This window comes from Corvus moneduloides, chromosome W (assembly GCF_009650955.1).
Source record: "Corvus moneduloides isolate bCorMon1 chromosome W, bCorMon1.pri, whole genome shotgun sequence".
Lineage (NCBI taxonomy): Eukaryota > Metazoa > Chordata > Aves > Passeriformes > Corvidae > Corvus > Corvus moneduloides.
The window spans coordinates 2,688,255-2,706,746 of NC_045510.1; positions in this window are offsets into that span (position 1 = coordinate 2,688,255).

Sequence of the window (18,492 nt, forward strand, 5' to 3'; positions counted from 1 at the left end):
GGCTAAAGCAACCCAAACATTTGTCTTTGGTTGATTTACAGGTAAAGCTTCACTGCAAAAACAAAAACAAAAGGTTAAAAGCAACATGCATCTACACAAATAATGCTAAAACTCCATTCTTTTCTTGAGCTGTTTCTGGCAGACAATCTTCTCTCAGTGGTTCTGCCTAGTTCACATTTCAGTGCTGGCTTCTCGGCTTCCACTTGCGGGGTCACTGGCTGAAGTGGAACCGACAGTGGGCTTTGATGTGTGGTACAGCTTCACGTTCTTTGCTGGAATACACTTGGTTCCTTCACCTGTGGAGAGACATGCAAATCCCTTTCCCCACATTATAAGATCATATGGTCTTTCTATTTTTCCTGATGCTAAATTCTTAATTAAAACTGGGGGGTGCTCTTTCAGTTTTGCTTTTTTGTTGTTTAAGAAATGTCTGAAAATGAGGGGGTCAGGCTCTTCTGCAGAGCTGTTCAAGAAATTAAAAACATACAAGGCTTTATTCAACCTTCTTTGAGGTGTAGCCTGGGCTTTTCCCCTTTTCTGTTGATTTAAAATGCGTTTTAAAGTTTGATGTGTTCCTTTTAGGGTACTTTTTAGCAGTTGTTTAAGATACTGTGAGCAAATGCCACTGTATCTTACAGTTCTTTTTAGTTCTTTAATTTCGAGAGTGGGGATGGGAGCCCACGTTTTAGGACTGTCAGGCTGTTGGCTAGCTATCACAGGCTTAGTTAATAGACTAAGACTTTCATCTTTATAGATTTGGGGTCTTATTTCATGGCAATCTGTTAATTGAGAATAATCTGAGCACTTTGGAGGATTTTTTGATTCAGAAGGTAGCGCTGACAAACTCTCAGAACTCGTTTTCTCTTTCTGGGTTGCAAGATCCCCGTCGCTCGCTGGCGGGACTCTGGGGCTCATTGCAAACAAATCTGGCTGCTTTTCAGAGTTTACTTGTGTTATATTTAAAGCATCAGCTCCGGCAGAGCGGCTCTCCGTCTCTCCTGCCACTGGAGCTGCATCATTCCCATCCGTTCCCTCCCTGCTCGCGGCTTCTGAGGCGAGGCTGCGCTGCGCGGAGAGATACGGCTGGGCGGCGGAGGGATACGGCTGCGCGGTGTCGGGGGACCCCGGCGGGGGCGGCTGCGGCGCGGGGATGGGACCCGGCGGGGGCGGTGATGGCACGGCAGAGCTCGGGAGTGGCGCAGCCGATCTCGGTGGCGGCGGGCGAGGAGGCGGCGGGGCCGCGGGGGACTGGCTCTGTGACTTCGGCACGGCCGATTGAGGCGGTGGCGGGCGAGGGGGTGGGGCGGAGCTGCGCGGCGGTGGGGGGGGGCGCGGCGAATAGTTCCATTAACGCTGCACAAGCCGGGATGAGTTCTGCGGTACTCTTGTCCCAGCGTGATATGGCATTAAATAATTTGATTCCCACTGAGTCCCAAAAGTCTCTGGTGTAGACTGCTGAATGGTCAGCATTTGGGAAATTAATCAGAGTCCATTCTAAGAGGTTTTTTAGCTCCTGTTTAGGTAATTGTCTTGAACCAGAGCTTATAAGTAAATGCTTAAGTTGCTTATAGAGATCTCTGTCATGGGCAGAGTGGGTTTGTCCCATTTTTAGACCAGTATGATACTCACTTAGATGATGTCGCAGGAGCAGTGTCCTTAGTCAGAGGTCCGTCGTGGGGGGCTGGCCAGGCACTCCACTCGGCGCTCAGGACGCTGCTTTTGGGTCCTTTCTCAGAGCTCCGGTTTTAGGCGTCGCGTGGCAACGGCTTTCCGTGCTCAGGACCTCACAGGTGGGTCCACACTGAGAGCTCCAGTGCGGGCGGTGCTGAGCACTACTCGCCTGTGCTCGGGGCGTGCGGCAGGGTCCCTCCTTAGAGCTCCGGTCGGCACTGCTTAGCAGCGTGTCCGTGCTTGAGGGGTGATACGGCAGACTTCCTCAAAGAGCTCCAGGGAGCCGCTGCGCAGCAGTGGCCGCCTGTGCTCGAGGACTGCCAGGCAATTCCCTCCAAGAGCTCCAGGTAATCCCCGTGCTCGAGGGCTGCCTCAGCAGAATTATAGAGCTCCGGCTTTTACAATGCGCAGCAATGGTATGCCGTGCTCACGACACGTTCTAGGTGGCTATAACTGGTCTTTTAGCTACCGTCCATGGAGAAGGCTCCTACAGATGGAGAAAGCTGAATCGGGCCTTCAATCACGTTGTGCGCCAGACTGTAGGTTCTCTGGGTGTGGGTTCGGTCTGGACCGGGCGTAGACGGACGGTGACGAGAGATCTCTATAGGTCGATCTTGGAACATGCGGTTTATTGCAAAGGGCGTGGGTATAGGGGCACTGCTCAGAGCTGCAGCTGGCAGCTCTGAGCAGGCCCAAGAGAGCAAGAGAGTAAGCGGGTAAGTAACGAGAGAGAGAGAGAGAGCAAGAGGAATGAGAGTGAAGAAGAAGTAGTAAGAGTGTGTAAGAGTGGAATGGTGAAGTCTTGGTTACAATACAATAAATCATCTTCTGTACTGAATATTCTAATTGTCACTAACCAATCTAATACAAGATACAAATCCTATAGCATTTACATACAGCCTATAAGGGTTCTTATATTACCATAGAGTGTTACATCTTAACTTCTAAAAACTACTCTTTGGACCCCTTCTGCTGAGCTAGTAGGGTCTGCTCTGACCCTTGGACCTGCCTGCAAGCAGAGGGTATTGTTCAATCAAGAGGGGATTACCTTCAGTTGGCCATACCATTGTTTTCCAGTTGTTCAGTAACTAAGACTTGGTATTTCAAAAGTGGCTTTCATTTCGATGTCGCCTGTAGTTTTCATATTCCCAAAATCTTTTGTCAGGCAATCATATTTATAAGGCTTTCCTGTTTCATCTTCCCCAACAAAGTGTAAATTACTTTCTGAGCTTAATGAATATGTAACGGTTTAAGAAAGTACTTAAGTCCACAGTAAAATGAATGGAGCGCCCCTCTGGCAATATTGCTAAGCGCCCCAGTGCTGTGATATGCCTTTGTTCTACTAATAAATGTTCAATATTATACTGCTAAAAATTCAGCTCCTGAATTCATTTTTCTTAATGTGGTACGTAGAGTTGTGATAAAAACAGAAGCTCACAGGGGACCTTATTGTTCTCTAAAACTACCTGAAAGGAGGTTGTAGCCCGATGGGGGTTGGTCTCTTGTCCCAGGCAACTAGCGACAGGACAGAAGGAAATGGCCTCAAGCTACACCAGGGGAGGTTCAGGTTGGACATTAGTAAGAATTTCTCCACAGAAAGGGTTGTCAAGTGACACTGAACCGTGCCATAAATCAAATCCCTCCTGATGGGAGAGAATTTTCTAAAAGTCCTTGCAAGGAGTTTCAAAGATAAACCGAGACTTTTCCTTGATTTTCAATGCTTCCAGATAGTTGTTTATTAAGTCTTATTAGAGGAACAGAGCCACTAGCGTGACCCAGGTACAGCATAGAGCACAGAAAGCAGGAGTGAAGTCTCTCTATCAAGATTTACACAGCCTTTTAAAGATATTTTAACCAACAGTTACTAAAAACGTACATTATTTTCACTTTCCTTCCAATTATTCAGTAACACAGCCAGGAACTGCGGAATTCTCTATCCAATGATTCCAAACTACTTTTACTGCAGAACATGGAGTAGTAGAAGAAGGAGAAGAAGGTTTAGAGAACAACAACAATCCTCCATTTTGATATTTTTTACTCTTATCTATTTACTACAAAGAGAAGCCCAAATCCTCTAAATTTTTCACCCTGTGACAATCTTACATAGTAGTCTATCACCTAATTCACACCACGGTATTTTCCAGTTCTTGTCTGATCGTTGGTAATTTTTTCCAAGGTTGGAGGTTAAAACAGTGTTGTTCAGGGGGGTAAGAACCCTTCAAAACAGGCAGAGAAATATTCTCGGCACTCTGGGTTCCTACAGTCAAGCATTGGAACAGGCTGCCAAGGGAGGTGGGGGAGTCACCATCCCTGGAGCTGTTCAAGAAATGACTGTATGTGGCACTTAGTGCTATGGTTGGTGTATTGGGTTTGCATGGCCAAACTTTGGTAGCAGGGGGTGGCTTCTACAAGGAGCTGCTAGAAGCTTCCTCCATATCCGGCAGAGACAATCCCTGGCGACTCCAAATATGCTAGTCAAGTCTGGGCCAATTAGAAATGGTGGTACAGCCTCTGTGATAACATGTTTAAGAAGAAGAAAAAACCGTTGTGGTGCAGTTTTAATTGCAGTCAGAGAAAAGCAGGGTGAGAACATGTGAGAGGAACAACTCTGCAGACCCCAAGGTCAGTGGAGAAGGAGGGGGAGGAGGTGCCCCAGGCACCAGAGCTGGGATTCCTCTGCAGCCTGTGGTGAAGACCATGGTGAAGCAGCTGTCCCCCTGCAGCCCATGGAGATCCATGGGGATGCAGAGATCCACCTGCAGCCCTTGGAGGAGGAGCTCATGCTGGAGCAGGTGGATGCCTGAGAGGAGGCTGTGAAGGTGTGGGAGGCCCATGGAGAGAGGAATCCATGCTGGAGCAGCCTGTCCTTGAAGGACTGCACCCTGTGGAAGAGTGACCCATGCTGCAGCTGTTTGTGGAAAACTGTTGCCCATGGGATGGACTCACATTGCAGCAGTTCGCAGAGATCTATTGCTTGTGAGATGGACTCACGTTGGAGAAGTTCACAGAGAACTGTCTCTTGTCGGAGGGACCCCACGGTGGAGCAGGAGAAGGACTCCTCTCCCTGAGCAGCATCAGAAACAAATGATGATTAACTGACCGTAACTCCCATTCCCTGTCTCCCTGTGCCACTGGGGTAGGAGGTAGAGCTGGGAAGGAGGGAGGTGTGGGGGGGAAGGTATTTTTAAGGGTTTATTTTACTTCTCATTATCCTGCTCTGGTTTTGTTAGTGTAATAAATTTGTTATAAATAAAGTATGTAATTCGTGCTATTACATATAAAACTGGAATGTAATTAGACCCTACAGAGACCGAGTTTCTAAATCCCTGCACCAGCCTGGCTGAGAGAAAAATTTCACAACACTAAAAGTATTTCTTTCACAATAAGTGAGGATTCCACCTAGGTGGGGTTAGATCTTATCACCGGGACATTTGCACCATGATGACTTGATCACCACACTCTGATATCTACATCGCATCTGATAAGGAATCAGACATTCCGGGAACTAAGAATAACTATTCCAGGAACCAGAGATGGCCCATCCATCAGCAGAAATAGCCCACTCATCACCCAGGATGGACAATTCATCAGACCCAGGAAAGGCTTTGTGCAGCCCAACTCCGGGACAAGAAAACTTCATGAATACGAGAAGAATAGAATTAATTCGGGCTCTACCCAAAAACTGTATAAGAAGGGACCAGCCAAAGCAGCATTTGTGAACTTGGGAGGTCTGGTGTGATAGAGATCAGATCTATGCCTGTTTACCCAGCTCCGACCCCGGGCTCGGGGCTGCTTTTCTCGATCGTGGCTTTTGAAACCGATATTTCAGTCACATAATAAATGTCATTTCTTTATAAATTTTGATTGGGCAATTTTGTTTATATTAAATTCAATTCATATCTTTCATTATGGCCTGTTTTGCCTGTGATGGTATTTGAAGAGTGATCTCTCTCGGTCCTTTATCTCAGCTCATGAACCCTTTGTTATATTTTGTCTCCCCTGTCCATCTGTGGAGGAGAGTGAGAGAGCAGCTTTGGTGGGTGACTGGCATTCAGCCAGTGTCAAGCCACTATATCTGGACACACTCAAGCATCTCAACATCCTTCCTAAATTGAGGGGCCCAGAACTGGACACAGTACTCAAGGTGCTACCTAACCAGTGCCGAGTACAGGGGAAGAATGACTTCCCTGGTCCTGCTGGCCACACTATTCCTGATCCAGGCCAGGATGCCATTGGCCTTCTTGGCCACCTGAGGACACTGCTGGCTCATGTTCAGCCTGCTGTCAATCAGTACTCCCAGGTCCCTTTCTGCCTGGCCACTGTCCAGCCACTCTGTCCCCAACCTGTAGCTCTGCAGGGGGTGGTGGCCAAAGTGCAGTACCTGGCACTTGATCTTGTTAAACCTTGTATTGTTGGATTTGGCCCATCTATCCAGCCTGTCCAGGTCCCTCTGTAGACCCCTCCTACCGTCCAGCTGATCAACACTCACACCCAACTTGGTGTCATCTGCAAATTTGCTAATGGTAGACTTGATCCCTGTATCCAGATCATCAATAAAGATATTAAACAGGACTGGGCCCAACACTGATCCCTGGGGGACACTGCTAGTGACTGACCACCAACTGGATGCCAACACCATTCACCACCACTCTCTGGGCCTGGCCATCCAGCCAGTTCTTAACGCAGCAAAGAGTGCACCTGTCCAAGCCATGGGCTGCCAGCTTTTCCAGGAGTATGCTATGGGAAACAGTGTCAAAGGCTTTGCTGAAGTCCAGGTAGACAACATCCACAGCCTTCCCCATATCCACCAGGTGAGTCACCTGGTCATAAAAGGAGATCAGGTTGGTCAAGCATGACCTGCCCTTCCTAAATCCATGCTGGCTGGGTCTGATCCCCCATCTGTCCTGTAGGTGCCATGTGATGCCTGCTGAAGAACCACTTCTGATTTCCTGGAGCTGATTCTTGTCAATTAATATTTGCATAATTACATATTTACTTTTAATGTACATATTTACCAGACGTATTTACTTTCTTCCAATGTCACAAAGCTCCTTCAGGCAGGAAAAGTAACAAAAGCAAAGAATAAAACTGTCTATAAAATAGCTTTATATTTGATCCAATTCTTGTTCTTCTTGATTATCAGTAATAATTATTCTCATTCCTAGCAAATAAGGGAGAGAGTTTCCAAAGCACATACCACAGAGACTTGCAAATTAATTCAAGTATTTTGTAAAATTGTTTCTTCATTAAGTGATAGCATTCCCCAAATATACAGTTTGCTGTAACATCTGGATCATTTCATCATTCATTATTCCCGTTGCTATTCTTGAAATATCCTTAATAAGACAACATTTTCAAACCATGCTCTGGCATGTTCAAGCCCAAAGCTTGAATTCAACTGCAGTTCAACTATTTGAAACTTACACTACCACTTGTTTCCAGTTTCAAATGTATCAGCATGTCCAACTCCAACACTCCTGTTTAGCATTCCCACTGCAACACAAATTAATGATGCCCTAAACAAAAACACACACACACAAATCCCACCATGTTTGGCTTATTTTAAATATGCTCTTTTCAAAAACATGTCTCCCCTGGTTAGCCATCAGTGGTTCTTACATTATATAGTAGCTATGACCTATACATTTGAGGTGACATGATCAAATGAGCCCTGGTCAGATTTAGAAACATTTCCACTGAGAATGGACATACTGCCCGTCAAAAGGTTATTCCCACTGCATACAGGGACTGGTCATATTACTCCAGTGTGACACGAAAGTACAAAATCTAGCTGTAGTAACCCACGTGCATGTTTTTCTTTACAAAAAGGGCATATGGGAGACACTGGAAAAGAACATCCATATTATTATTTGAAAGGAGGGAATGGATGGGCAATGGAAAGCTTCCTTAATCAATCCAGCTATAGGAATCAGCCTCCTAAAAATGCTTTTAAAATCCTGCCTCTTACAATAGCAAATACTTCTCTTCAGTTACTTTGCTCCCCTTTAGTTAAAAATTTATATATGCAAATATACACCTACATGTAGATAATCACACACATATACACAATCAGACTTTATATTCTGCAAAAGACAAAATAACTTTGAAGGCATATGTTGCTGCCTGTTCTGAGCTTCCCCTCCCCCTCCCAAAGACACTTGCTCCTGCCATGTGCTCTGAGCTCCTTTGTTCTAAGTGCGGGCAAAACCAAATGTAACTCAAACTCTTTAGCAGTGTCTGATTGGCCGGTCACCCCGAGTCCGCCCCCAGTCCTCCCCTTTCCCCTTCTCCTAATAAAAGGGACGATCGAGGCTCAGCTCTTGGCTCAGCTACCTTCCTGTGAACATCTCTGGTTGTCTGTTTCTTTTGAAAGCTTCTAACTGCAGGAAATTAAGCGAGCAGGGAGCTATATTTCTCCCTCTTTGCTTCTGCTGATGGTATTTGCTTTGCAGCTGATACAGGTACCGATTTTAGAGCTACTAAAGGGCTAGATCGCCCGTGCTACCTCTCTAGGCTGCTCGAGGCTTTCTAAGGCATTGAAATACAAGCGCTAGAGGGTATAAAGCTGAAAAGATACCTTCCACATTTGGCACCCAACGTGCTATCTCTGAACTCCGGTTCTGAGAGACTTTTAGAGTGCCCCAGCAGCTGCGTGTCTGCTGGAGTTAGCTCTGCACCTCCTGCTGTGCCAGCTCTGTTTAGCAAGCTGTTACTTTTGGTCTAACAGTGAGCCCAGAGCCTCAGCCTGTACCCTCCCCCACACCACGTGGCGAGGGAACAGCTGGTAAGCAGAAGAACCTTCTCGCATGTTTTTTTCTCCGGACCTACTTTCCTGCAGTAAATCCAGAATTCTGGTGAGTATTTCCCTGCTGGTTTAGGGGCTCCTGTCTTAAGCTGGTGCCGGTGCAATTTTTTTTTTTTTTCCTCTTTTTTTGTGATTTGGGGCTGAGGTTTGTGGTGCTGCATTCATCATGGGATCTGAGGTTTCTGCACACCATAGAGAAATATACCACCAAGTTCAAAGCTACCTTTCTTGTACTGGGCATAAATACCTTAAAAATCTAGTTCAATCTTTTGTACGATGGCTTTTTCAGTACTTTCCTAATCTGACTTCCGAAGACATAAGATCTGCTGAATTTTGGGATAAGGTGGGGAGAAAACTCTCCTCCCTTAGGCGTGCAGGAGATGAAACAGTTTCAAAATTTTTTACGCTCCTGTTACTAAGTTACACTTAGCCGGAGAAAAAAGCAGTACATGAAAAGCCTCTGCAAAAACCCCCTGTTAATTCCCATATACCCTCTTCCAACCCCTGTGTCCCGGACCCGTCTTCCCCTACGCTGGAAAACACAGCTAGAGCAGACTGCTTTTTAGCACAGGAGAACTATCGTCCTCCTGGCTCACCCGTGTTTCCTCAGCACCCTGCCTTGGACGGGAATCCGGAGCCCATCCCAGGACCTTTCCAACCCCTCTTCTCCACTCCCTTGTCCCCAGTTTCTAGCCCTCATGTTTTAAGCGCGCGTAAAACCCCCTTCTCCCCTGATCTCTGTTCCCAGGGACAGCAATTGCCATGTGCTCGCAGCCCGGGAAAAAACCCCTCCCCCAACCCCTTTTCTCAGAGTTTGTTTGTCTCCAATAATGGCGGACGCAATGTTTCTTCATCCCCAAACTACACCTCCCACAATCCCTTTCTCCCTCACCCCACAAATCCCTTCTTGTCCCCATCCCCTCCCACTCCCGCATCACAACCTGACCCTATCCCTAACCCCGCCCCCACAGCGTCGTGTTTCACCCCTCCCTCTGTTCCCACCGTGACTCAAGTACCGCCCCTGCCTCCCACAACCCTGCCCCCAAACCATCCCCTCCTCTGGACGTGTCCCCGCCTCTACTCCCCGCCCCTGCCCCTCCACTCCCCACCCCTGCTTCCAGTTGTCCTGCCCCAAGTTCTCACAATCATGTGACTACCTCTCTAAATCCTGGAACCCATGGCTACCAGGAAGTAACTCCAACTGCTTCTACTACACACTCTCGTTCTAGCAATGAAGCAAACCCTGACTGGACACCCTATTCTTATTCTAATATTAAGGATTTGTGCAAGGCAATTAAGGAGTTTGGAATGCAGAGTAATTATTTTAAGAGCCTTTTAAGTGCTACTTTTGCAACTCACTTACTTGTACGTCATGATTTGATTACATTGATGCAAACTCTTCTCACACCTGGTGATTTTATGATGTGGAAAAAGCAATGGAAAATAATTTTATCTGATTTATTGTCATAGGTTACCAAGCATAGTCCCGGAAGGGATGTCCTTGCTGAGGGGTGCTTACAGATTCCTCTGGGAATTGATAGAACCTATCAGCTGGCCAGTTTGAATATGGACAATTCTCTAAGCCACTTAAAGTTGTGACCACCTCTGTGATACACACTTAAGAATAGACAAACTCCCCCTCCAAGCCCTCTCTCGTTTCCGGCACTGGGACAGGTGGCTGCGGGGCCCGTGTGGGGGCCAGCAGGCCCGGCCAGGCCCTGCTCGGGCCGGGCCGGGCCGGGCCACGGCCATCCTGGAGCCGATGGACCTGTTCCAGCTGTGGAACCCCCCCCACTTCCTTGCTGTGGGCAGCCGGAGCGGCTTGGCTCTCCCCCCTCTCCACTGTGATAAGAAAAATTCAACATTCCAGATGCAAAGCTGCAAGGCCGAGGTGAGATTAACCCTTTTAGTGCTGTGAAGAGCTGAAAACTGAGGGAAGAGAGAGAGGAGATGCTTAAAGCTGAAAGTCTGTTGTGAAGCTATGATATATCAGAGTATCCCGTTGGAATTCCATGAAGATATGGGGGGTGGAGTGTTCAACTCGTGAGCAAAAGCACCTGCGCTGAGATAGGCAGATGCTGACGCAGCTGTAATTTCATGAGAAGTTTGGACAGGGAGAGATGGACCTGATGAGGACTTTTGCTCCAAATGGGAAAGGAGAAAACCTCAGTCCCTAGAGATGCTCCCAGAGATAGTCCTAACGATGAAGATGATGAAGACCCTTTCCTCCCAGGGAAGGAGAAGGGCCTCTGTTTTTGTTTCTGAATGGCTCAACCTTAAAATTGTACCCCAAAAAACTTCAAGAGTGGACCCTCGAAAGCAGTTGTGGGAAAAGCTGCAAGTCGGGGGAAGGGACTCACATCGCGAGAAGAGAGACTCCTCTTCCTAAATGGACTGAATGATATTTGGAAGTGGGCGACTGTCTCGTTGTGATAATGTTTTCATAGCATGAGCAAGAAGAGACTTCTCTTTCTAAATGGACTGAACAAGGTTATTATGGAAGTGGTAAACAGACTGAACATCTTAAGGGTTGTCTTTTCACATTGTCAGTGGGAGAAGGGAGGAAGGTGGGGGGAGGAGGAGAGTTCTGAAGGTGGTATAATTGTTTTCCCTTCTTTTAGGTCTGTTAATAAACTTCTTTATATTCTTTCAAGTTTGGTGCCTGCTTTCCGTTTCTCCTAATTCTTATCTCACAGAAGATAAACAGTAATGAGTATTTTAGACCAAACCACTATACTTATTAAAAATTTTGTGGCAAACTCCAGATAATTACCTGGACTTTGAGAATAATTATATCACATTAGACCTTTTATCTGGTGACAATAATATGGCAAATCCTCAAAAACAAGCAATGCTTATCCCTCGTCCAGTTCTTACTGAAATCACACGTGCTGCTGAAAAGGCCTTAACATTACTACCATCTCAAACTCCTAATCCTTATTATACCACCATCAAGCAATTGCCAAATGAAAACATTATTCACTTTTATATCCGTTTGTGCGAATCTGTCTCTTCCCAGGTCCTTAATCCTGACCTCCAACAAGCGCTCCTACTCGAACTTCCCCAAGTTAATACGAATGATGCTTGCAAACAAGTCATCCTGACTGTCCCTTTGCACCCAGCTCTGACTGTTGAATCCATCCTTGAAGTCTGTACAAAGAAGGTGCAGCTGAACACAGCTGTTCCCTTTTTGAAAAAAGTGGGGATGGTTGAGGAGGTTGTAGAGAATGCTACGGGTACAGGAGAAACTCAATCACATGGTAACTTTATATGCTATCGTTGTCAGAAAAAGGGACATGTAGCTTGCAATTGCAGAACGATTATAACTGCTGATAAAAACTCTCCAAAGACTGTTTCCCCAGGTCAACAGAAGGGAAACTAGCGACTCAACGCGTCCTAACAGCTCCGCGTTCAGACATAAATAAGGCTGCAGAAAAAGCAACTTGGACTTCTGGACTCAGGTTTAAGGTAATCTGTGATGAAACACACCATTTCACCTACAACAAACAGACTGTGATACCCATCTCATTCCAAAATGTGGACCACATGCAAGACTTTACATACTTTTTTGTTATTGGGGACACTCGGGAAACACCTGCTGGGATAGAGGTTACACCCACACTCATTAAAGTGGATCAGAATAGGGGTGTTCTAACCTAATGGTACAATGTATATATCCACCGTACTTTATGCCAAAGGGTCAAGTCATTGCACAGGCCATTCCACTGCCCAAATACCTGCCCACAGATGGTCATATCCCAGCCATCTGTTGGACTGAGATTTTAGGAAACGACAAACCTGTAATAGGATGTAAGCTCCTTCACAAATCACAAAAAATCAGTATAATGGGAATGATAGACACAGGTGCTTATGTGTCTGTCATTCCATTTGATAAGTGGCCTGCGCAATGGAAATTGCAATCTCAGGGCATCATACATGGGATTGGAGGTACCCAAATTGCGAAGCAATCCAAACACACCATCCAAATTGAAGGTCCTGAAGGACAAATAGCGACACTTCGTCCGTATGTCCTAGACACCAAATTCACCCTGTGGAGAAGGGATGCCATGTCTCAGTGGGGAACAAAAATTGATATCACCCCTAGACATCAAAATTTTCCCTTGCAGGCCACTGGAGCAGAGTGCCATCCACAGAAATTAACTTGGAAAACGGATGAACCAGTGTGGACTGACCAGTGGTCGCTAAAAGAAGAAAACTTAGAGGCACTCAAAACATTAGTGGCTGAACAATTGGCTGAAGGAAATATAGTTCCAACGAGCAGCCCATGGAACACACCCGTGTTTGTAATACAAAACCGGGAAAGAACAAATATAGGCTCCTCCAAGATCTTAGAGAAATTAATAAGGTTATTGAAGACATGGGACCCCTTCAATCAGGTATGCCATCACCTTCAATGCTCCAAGAACATTGGCATTTAGCTGTTCTTGATATTAAAGATTGCTTCTTTCATATTCCACTCCACCCTGCAGATGCCCCTCAATTTGCATTTTCTGTACCCTCTATTAATTGTGAAACTCCCATGGAACGTTATCATTGGCTTGTGCTTTCCCAAGGTATGAAAAATCCCCCAACTCTCTGCCAAGAGTATATCGCTAAAATTCTATCTCCCATCTGTGCCAAAGCAGAGAAAGCCATCATCCTGCATTACATGGATGATGTGCTGATGTGTGCTCCCAATAATCAGTATCTCGAGGAGACACTTAACATGGTGATTGAGGCCCTAGAGGCCAAGGCCTTTGAATTACAACCAGAAAAAATGCAGAGAACAAGCCCTTGGAAATACCACGGACTCAAAGTCACAGAAACCTCTATCACCCCAACACCCGTCACCATTAATAATAACCCAAAAACATTAGAGGATTCTACAACAGATGTGTGGGACACTGACCTATCTAAGGTCCTGGTTAGGACTCACCACAGAGGATGTAGCTCCTATTGCAAACCTGGTAAAAGGAGAAGGCGGTCCAGCATCCCCTAGATCCCTGACAGAAGAGGCAAGGAAGTCTCTCAGAATGATACAAGAGCTCATTTCCACCAGACAAGCACACGGGTATCAGCCCTCCCTACCCTTTAAGCTTGTCATTCTAGGGGAGGTACCACGCTTTCACGGCCTCATATTTCAGTGGGACAAAAAGCAGAAGGAACCCCTCATCATAATTGAATGGGTATTCCTTCCACTCCAACCTCCTAAAACCATCACACAGCCACAAGAACTAATGGCAAAAATTATCATGAAGGGTAGAGCAAGGCTCCCCACCCTGGCAGGATGTGACTTTGCATGCATCTACTTACCTGTAACAACTGATGCATTAGATCACCTGCTTCAAAATAATATAAATTTACAATTTGCATTAGACTTTTACTCAGGCCAAATCTCCAATCATTACCCTAAACATGACATGTTTAATCTGCCATTCTCTTTCATCCCTCAAGAAATTCAAAGTAGAAAACCCCTTGATGCGATTATGTTTTTACCGATGCTTCAGGAAAAAGTAAAAAGTCCGTGGTCACATGGAAAAATCCAAAGACGCAAAAGTGGGAATCTGACATCGAGGTAATCCAGGGATCACCACAAGTAGCTGAACTAGCAGCCGTCGTTAGAGCATTTGAGAGGTTCAAAGAACCCTTTAATTTGGTCACAGACTCAGCATATGTAGCTGGAGTAACTGTTAGAGATGAGCATGCTCTCCTAAAAGAAATCTCAAACAAAAAAAATTATGATTTGCTCTCAAAGCTTATTTATCTGGTTTCCCACAGAGAGCATCCCTATTTTGTCATGCATGTGAGATCACATACAAACCTGCCAGGATTTATTGCAGAGGGTTATTGTAGAGCTGATGCTCTGGCTATACCAGCAGACATAGTTCTATCAGCCAACTTACCGAAGCTCCCCCAAGTTTTTGAACAAGCAAAATTGAGCCATGCCATGTACCATCAAAACATTCCTGCTCTTATCCGCATGTTCCATCTGTCGCGGACGCAGGCAAAAGCAATAGTGGCAACATGTCCCAACTGCCAGAAGCTACAGTTTCCATCACTGGGCATGGGGGTCAATCCCAGAGGCATTAATAGCGGTGAAGTGTGGCAGATGGATGTCACACAGTTCCCTGAATTTGGGAGGTTAAAATACATTCATGTTTCTATTGATACCTTCTCTGGTGCTATGTATGTCTCTGCACATGCAGGTGAGAAAGCTAAGGATGTTGAAAAACATCTTGTCCAAGCTTTTGCTGTGCTTGGTATACCTGAGGAGATAAAAACTGATAATGGACCTGCCTTCATCTCTCAGGAATTAAAAACTTTCGTCAGCAGTGGGGATTTTGACATGTTACAGGTATTCCTCACTCCCCAACTGGACAAGGCATTGTTGAACGTGCCCATCAAACCCTCAAGCGAATGCTGCTACAACAGTCAGGGACCACCAAACTCAACTCACCTGTCCTCAGACTCAGCAAAGCACTGTTTACCATAAACTTCCTGAATGGCACCTTTGAAGATCCAAACCCTCCCATCTATCGTCATTTCCAGAACACGAGGAGACAGAAACTGAAGGAAAATCCAGAAGTCCTGATCCAGGACCCAGAGACTCAAAAAATCCAAGGACCATACAAACTTGTAACTTGGGGACGTGGGTATGCCAGTGTATCTACCTCTCAAGGACTGAGGTGGATCCCAGGGAAATGGGTAAAACCTTATGTCACTTCCTCAAAAGTTAAGGAGGTTAAAACTGCCTCCTGGAGAAGACGCCGTAAAAAGGATCCTGATTTTGCACCCTCATATAAACCCCCTACTGCAGATTTTGATGTTAATCCCTTAAGTTAAGTTGCACTATTTTGCACTCACGTTTTGCACTGTATTTTGTAAATCTTCGTCCTGATATCCCATACCATAGATGTCCTGACTAAACCCCTGAGTTTTGACTGGGGAACTAGTTTAAAGACATCCTAGGTATTGTCGAGTTGTAGGGACGATAGATTCCAATTATGTTTTGCACTGTTGTTTTGTTACTGTTCTATGCACTTCTAAGTTACTAAGAGTTACAACCCAGCTTTAAAGAAAAAAAAATAGGGAATTGTTGCTGCCTATTCTGAGCTTTCCCTCCCCCTCCCAAAGACACTTGCTCCTGCCATGTGCTCTGAGCTCCTTTATTCTAAGTGCAGGCAAAACCAAATGTAACTCAAACTCTTTAGCAGTGTCTGATTGGCCGGTCACCCCGGGTCCGCCCCCAGTCCTCCCCTTTCCCCTTCTCCAAATAAAAGAGACGATCGAGGGAGGCCCCGCCCTCTCTTGGCTCAGCTACCTTCCTGTGAACATCTCTGGTTGTCTGTTTCTTTTGAAAGCTTCTAACTGCAGGAAATTGAGCGAGCAGAGAGCTATATTTCTCCCTCTTTGCTTCTGCTGATGGTATTTGCTTTGCAGCTGATACAGGTACTGATTTTAGAGCTACTAAAGTGCTAGATTGCCCATGCTGCCTCTCTAGGCTGCTCAAGGCTTTCTAAGGCATTAAACCACTAGCCTAGCTGGTAGAAACTGAAAGATACCTTCCACAGGCATAAATCTTAATGTCAGTGACAGGAATATTTTGGTGAACCGTTGCCATAAATCTGACAAACACTAATTTGGTGGGTGGCTGTATCTGTCTGCTGCAAGACCAGTTTAGACAGTCTATTGAGAAAGCCTAAAACACAGCTGTTTTTTTCCCTGTAACACCATCTGGATATGGCAATAAGAGCCAACCCAGTGCCATTCATGCATGGATCAAAGCACATGATAAAGCCATCATGAAGTCATACACATAAAAAATTCAATCTGAGAACTCTATGCAATTTTCCAAGATTCCTCAGTGAAGAAATCTCAGACTTAGCACAACCCAAGCTAAGTGCACAAAGAGGGGAAGAGGGTGGAAAAAAAGAAGAGAATGTTTAATGAGCTTGGCCTTCCTGAGGAATATTAGGCTACCCATTGTATTGGAAAAGGCTCATGTCACACTTCAGTCATGGCACCCATCAGGGTGCCCCTTTACAAAAATTGATCTGGAGGTTTTTGTAATTGCCTGTTTCAAACAGAAAGGGTGCCCAGAAATATGAGAAAGTTTCTGAGGTGTAAATCTTGCATTTCCTTGTTTAATACCAAGCTAACAGAATTTGCAGTGTTGCAGACAATATTGAAAACATGTCTCTCATTTAACTGTACCATGGCACTAGATCAAAGTACCAAGGGCCCTCTATTGAACTTCTTTAAATATTACAAATATAAGAGCAAGTCCGGCTATGCAGAAACTAAAAGTAAAGCAATTTTTTTTCTGCCTCCAAAAAACCAAAACATGGCTTTCCATGATACAGTTTAAAAATTTACAAAAAGTACTATGTAATGTCCTGGGTAGCCCTAATTGTTATTGTATTCCATAGCTATCTGTGCCCAAAATTGTTACTGTCTCTTTAAGACCCTGTGGACACAAACAAAAACACGGGGCTGGGGCAGGGGGAGGGGAGGTTGCAGCATCTTTTTAAAATCATGGTCTTTCAGGCAGAGCTCTCTTCCCTCTTGGCTCTTGCTCTTTCTTTTTTGTTCTTGCAGGAAGAGAGCTGAGGCAGCACAGGCAGGGGCTTCCCTTCGTTTTTCTTTTTTTTCTCTCTGGCCTCTGGAGGGGATTGCTTTGAGCAGGTCTCTGGGTGGCAACAGCAGCAACCTAAGAAGCTGCATTTGGCAATTCAAAACTGTTTCAGAGTGAATTTTGCAACACCTGTCTGCAGTGTGAAGCCAGAGCCAGTAAGGGTCAGGCCACTGTTCTTCGGTGGTCAGGAGTCTGTTTTTCGTCCTCTTCCCCTCGGGACAGGGACACGAGACTGCAGCACCAACACCAGCAGCTGGGAGGCTGCAGTGCCAACACTGTCTGGATCCAGCTGGCCAAGAGAGAGGCAGAGAGGTTGGCACTGCAGGTTCGCTGAGGTCTTCATTTCCCGAGTTCCAGCCACTGGAATGTGCCAGCCACCTTTGCCAACAGAGTCGCTGCTGCTGGAGAGATTGAGGGGGCATTTGACTGGTTTTGGACCCCAGATTTCCTTTTGTTTGGTCTTTGTTCCCTGTTGGTTGTTGTTTGGGGGAAGAGGGAGTTTTCCGTAGTTGCGAAGGTTTCGTTTTCTGTCTTGGTTTTTTTTTTTTATTCTTTGTTCTCTTTCTCCACACAGAGTTGGGAAAGGGGGGAGGGCTGCTGCCATCTTTGTTTTTATGTCTCCACGCATGGTCATTTGCGGAGGGCACCAACTTAGGGGAGGGTTTGTCTGCCATTTTTCCTTTCCCTTTTGAGCCATGCGATTGTCTGTGGAGGGTGCCATCTTGGGGGAGGCGTTTCTCTGCCATTTTGATTTTCTCTTTGTTCCTGAAAAGGCTGTGAGATTTCAGCAACTTTGCAATTAGTGATTATTACTGCTATTTTTTTTGCCTCCTAATTCGATTTTTTAAAGTTTACAGTAAGTAGCCTTTAGTCTTTCAGAAAAAAAATGACTATACTATAAAGCCAGTTTGCTGATACTGAAGATGTATCATGATAGAAAGCAAAGGCTGGTTTTAACAACCATTTGGATACAAGCTCCATCTTTAAAAATTGACACCCCATCATTTAAGTATTATTCTCTAATCTTTTCAAAACAATCCAACTACTCCTATGGAAGTATTTCTTATAGAAAACATTTGGGCAAGAACAAAATCTTAACTCCTTAAATACTTTTCTTTGTAAATTCAAAAATGACAGGTGGCAAAATTTATTTCTGCCATCATGAGCAGTTCAATTTAAGTTAAATAACTATTAAAACAGCATTTTAAACTCTTATAGCCTGATGTTAGTAATTTCCATATTCACAAAAAAAAAAAAGAACTAGCAGGTTAACAAGAATAGCCTGTCATAAAATGTTGCATTTCTAACATAACATTTCTGCAAATTACTGCAGAAATATAAATTCCTTAGTTCCTTTACAGAACCTGCAAAAATCTTGCAT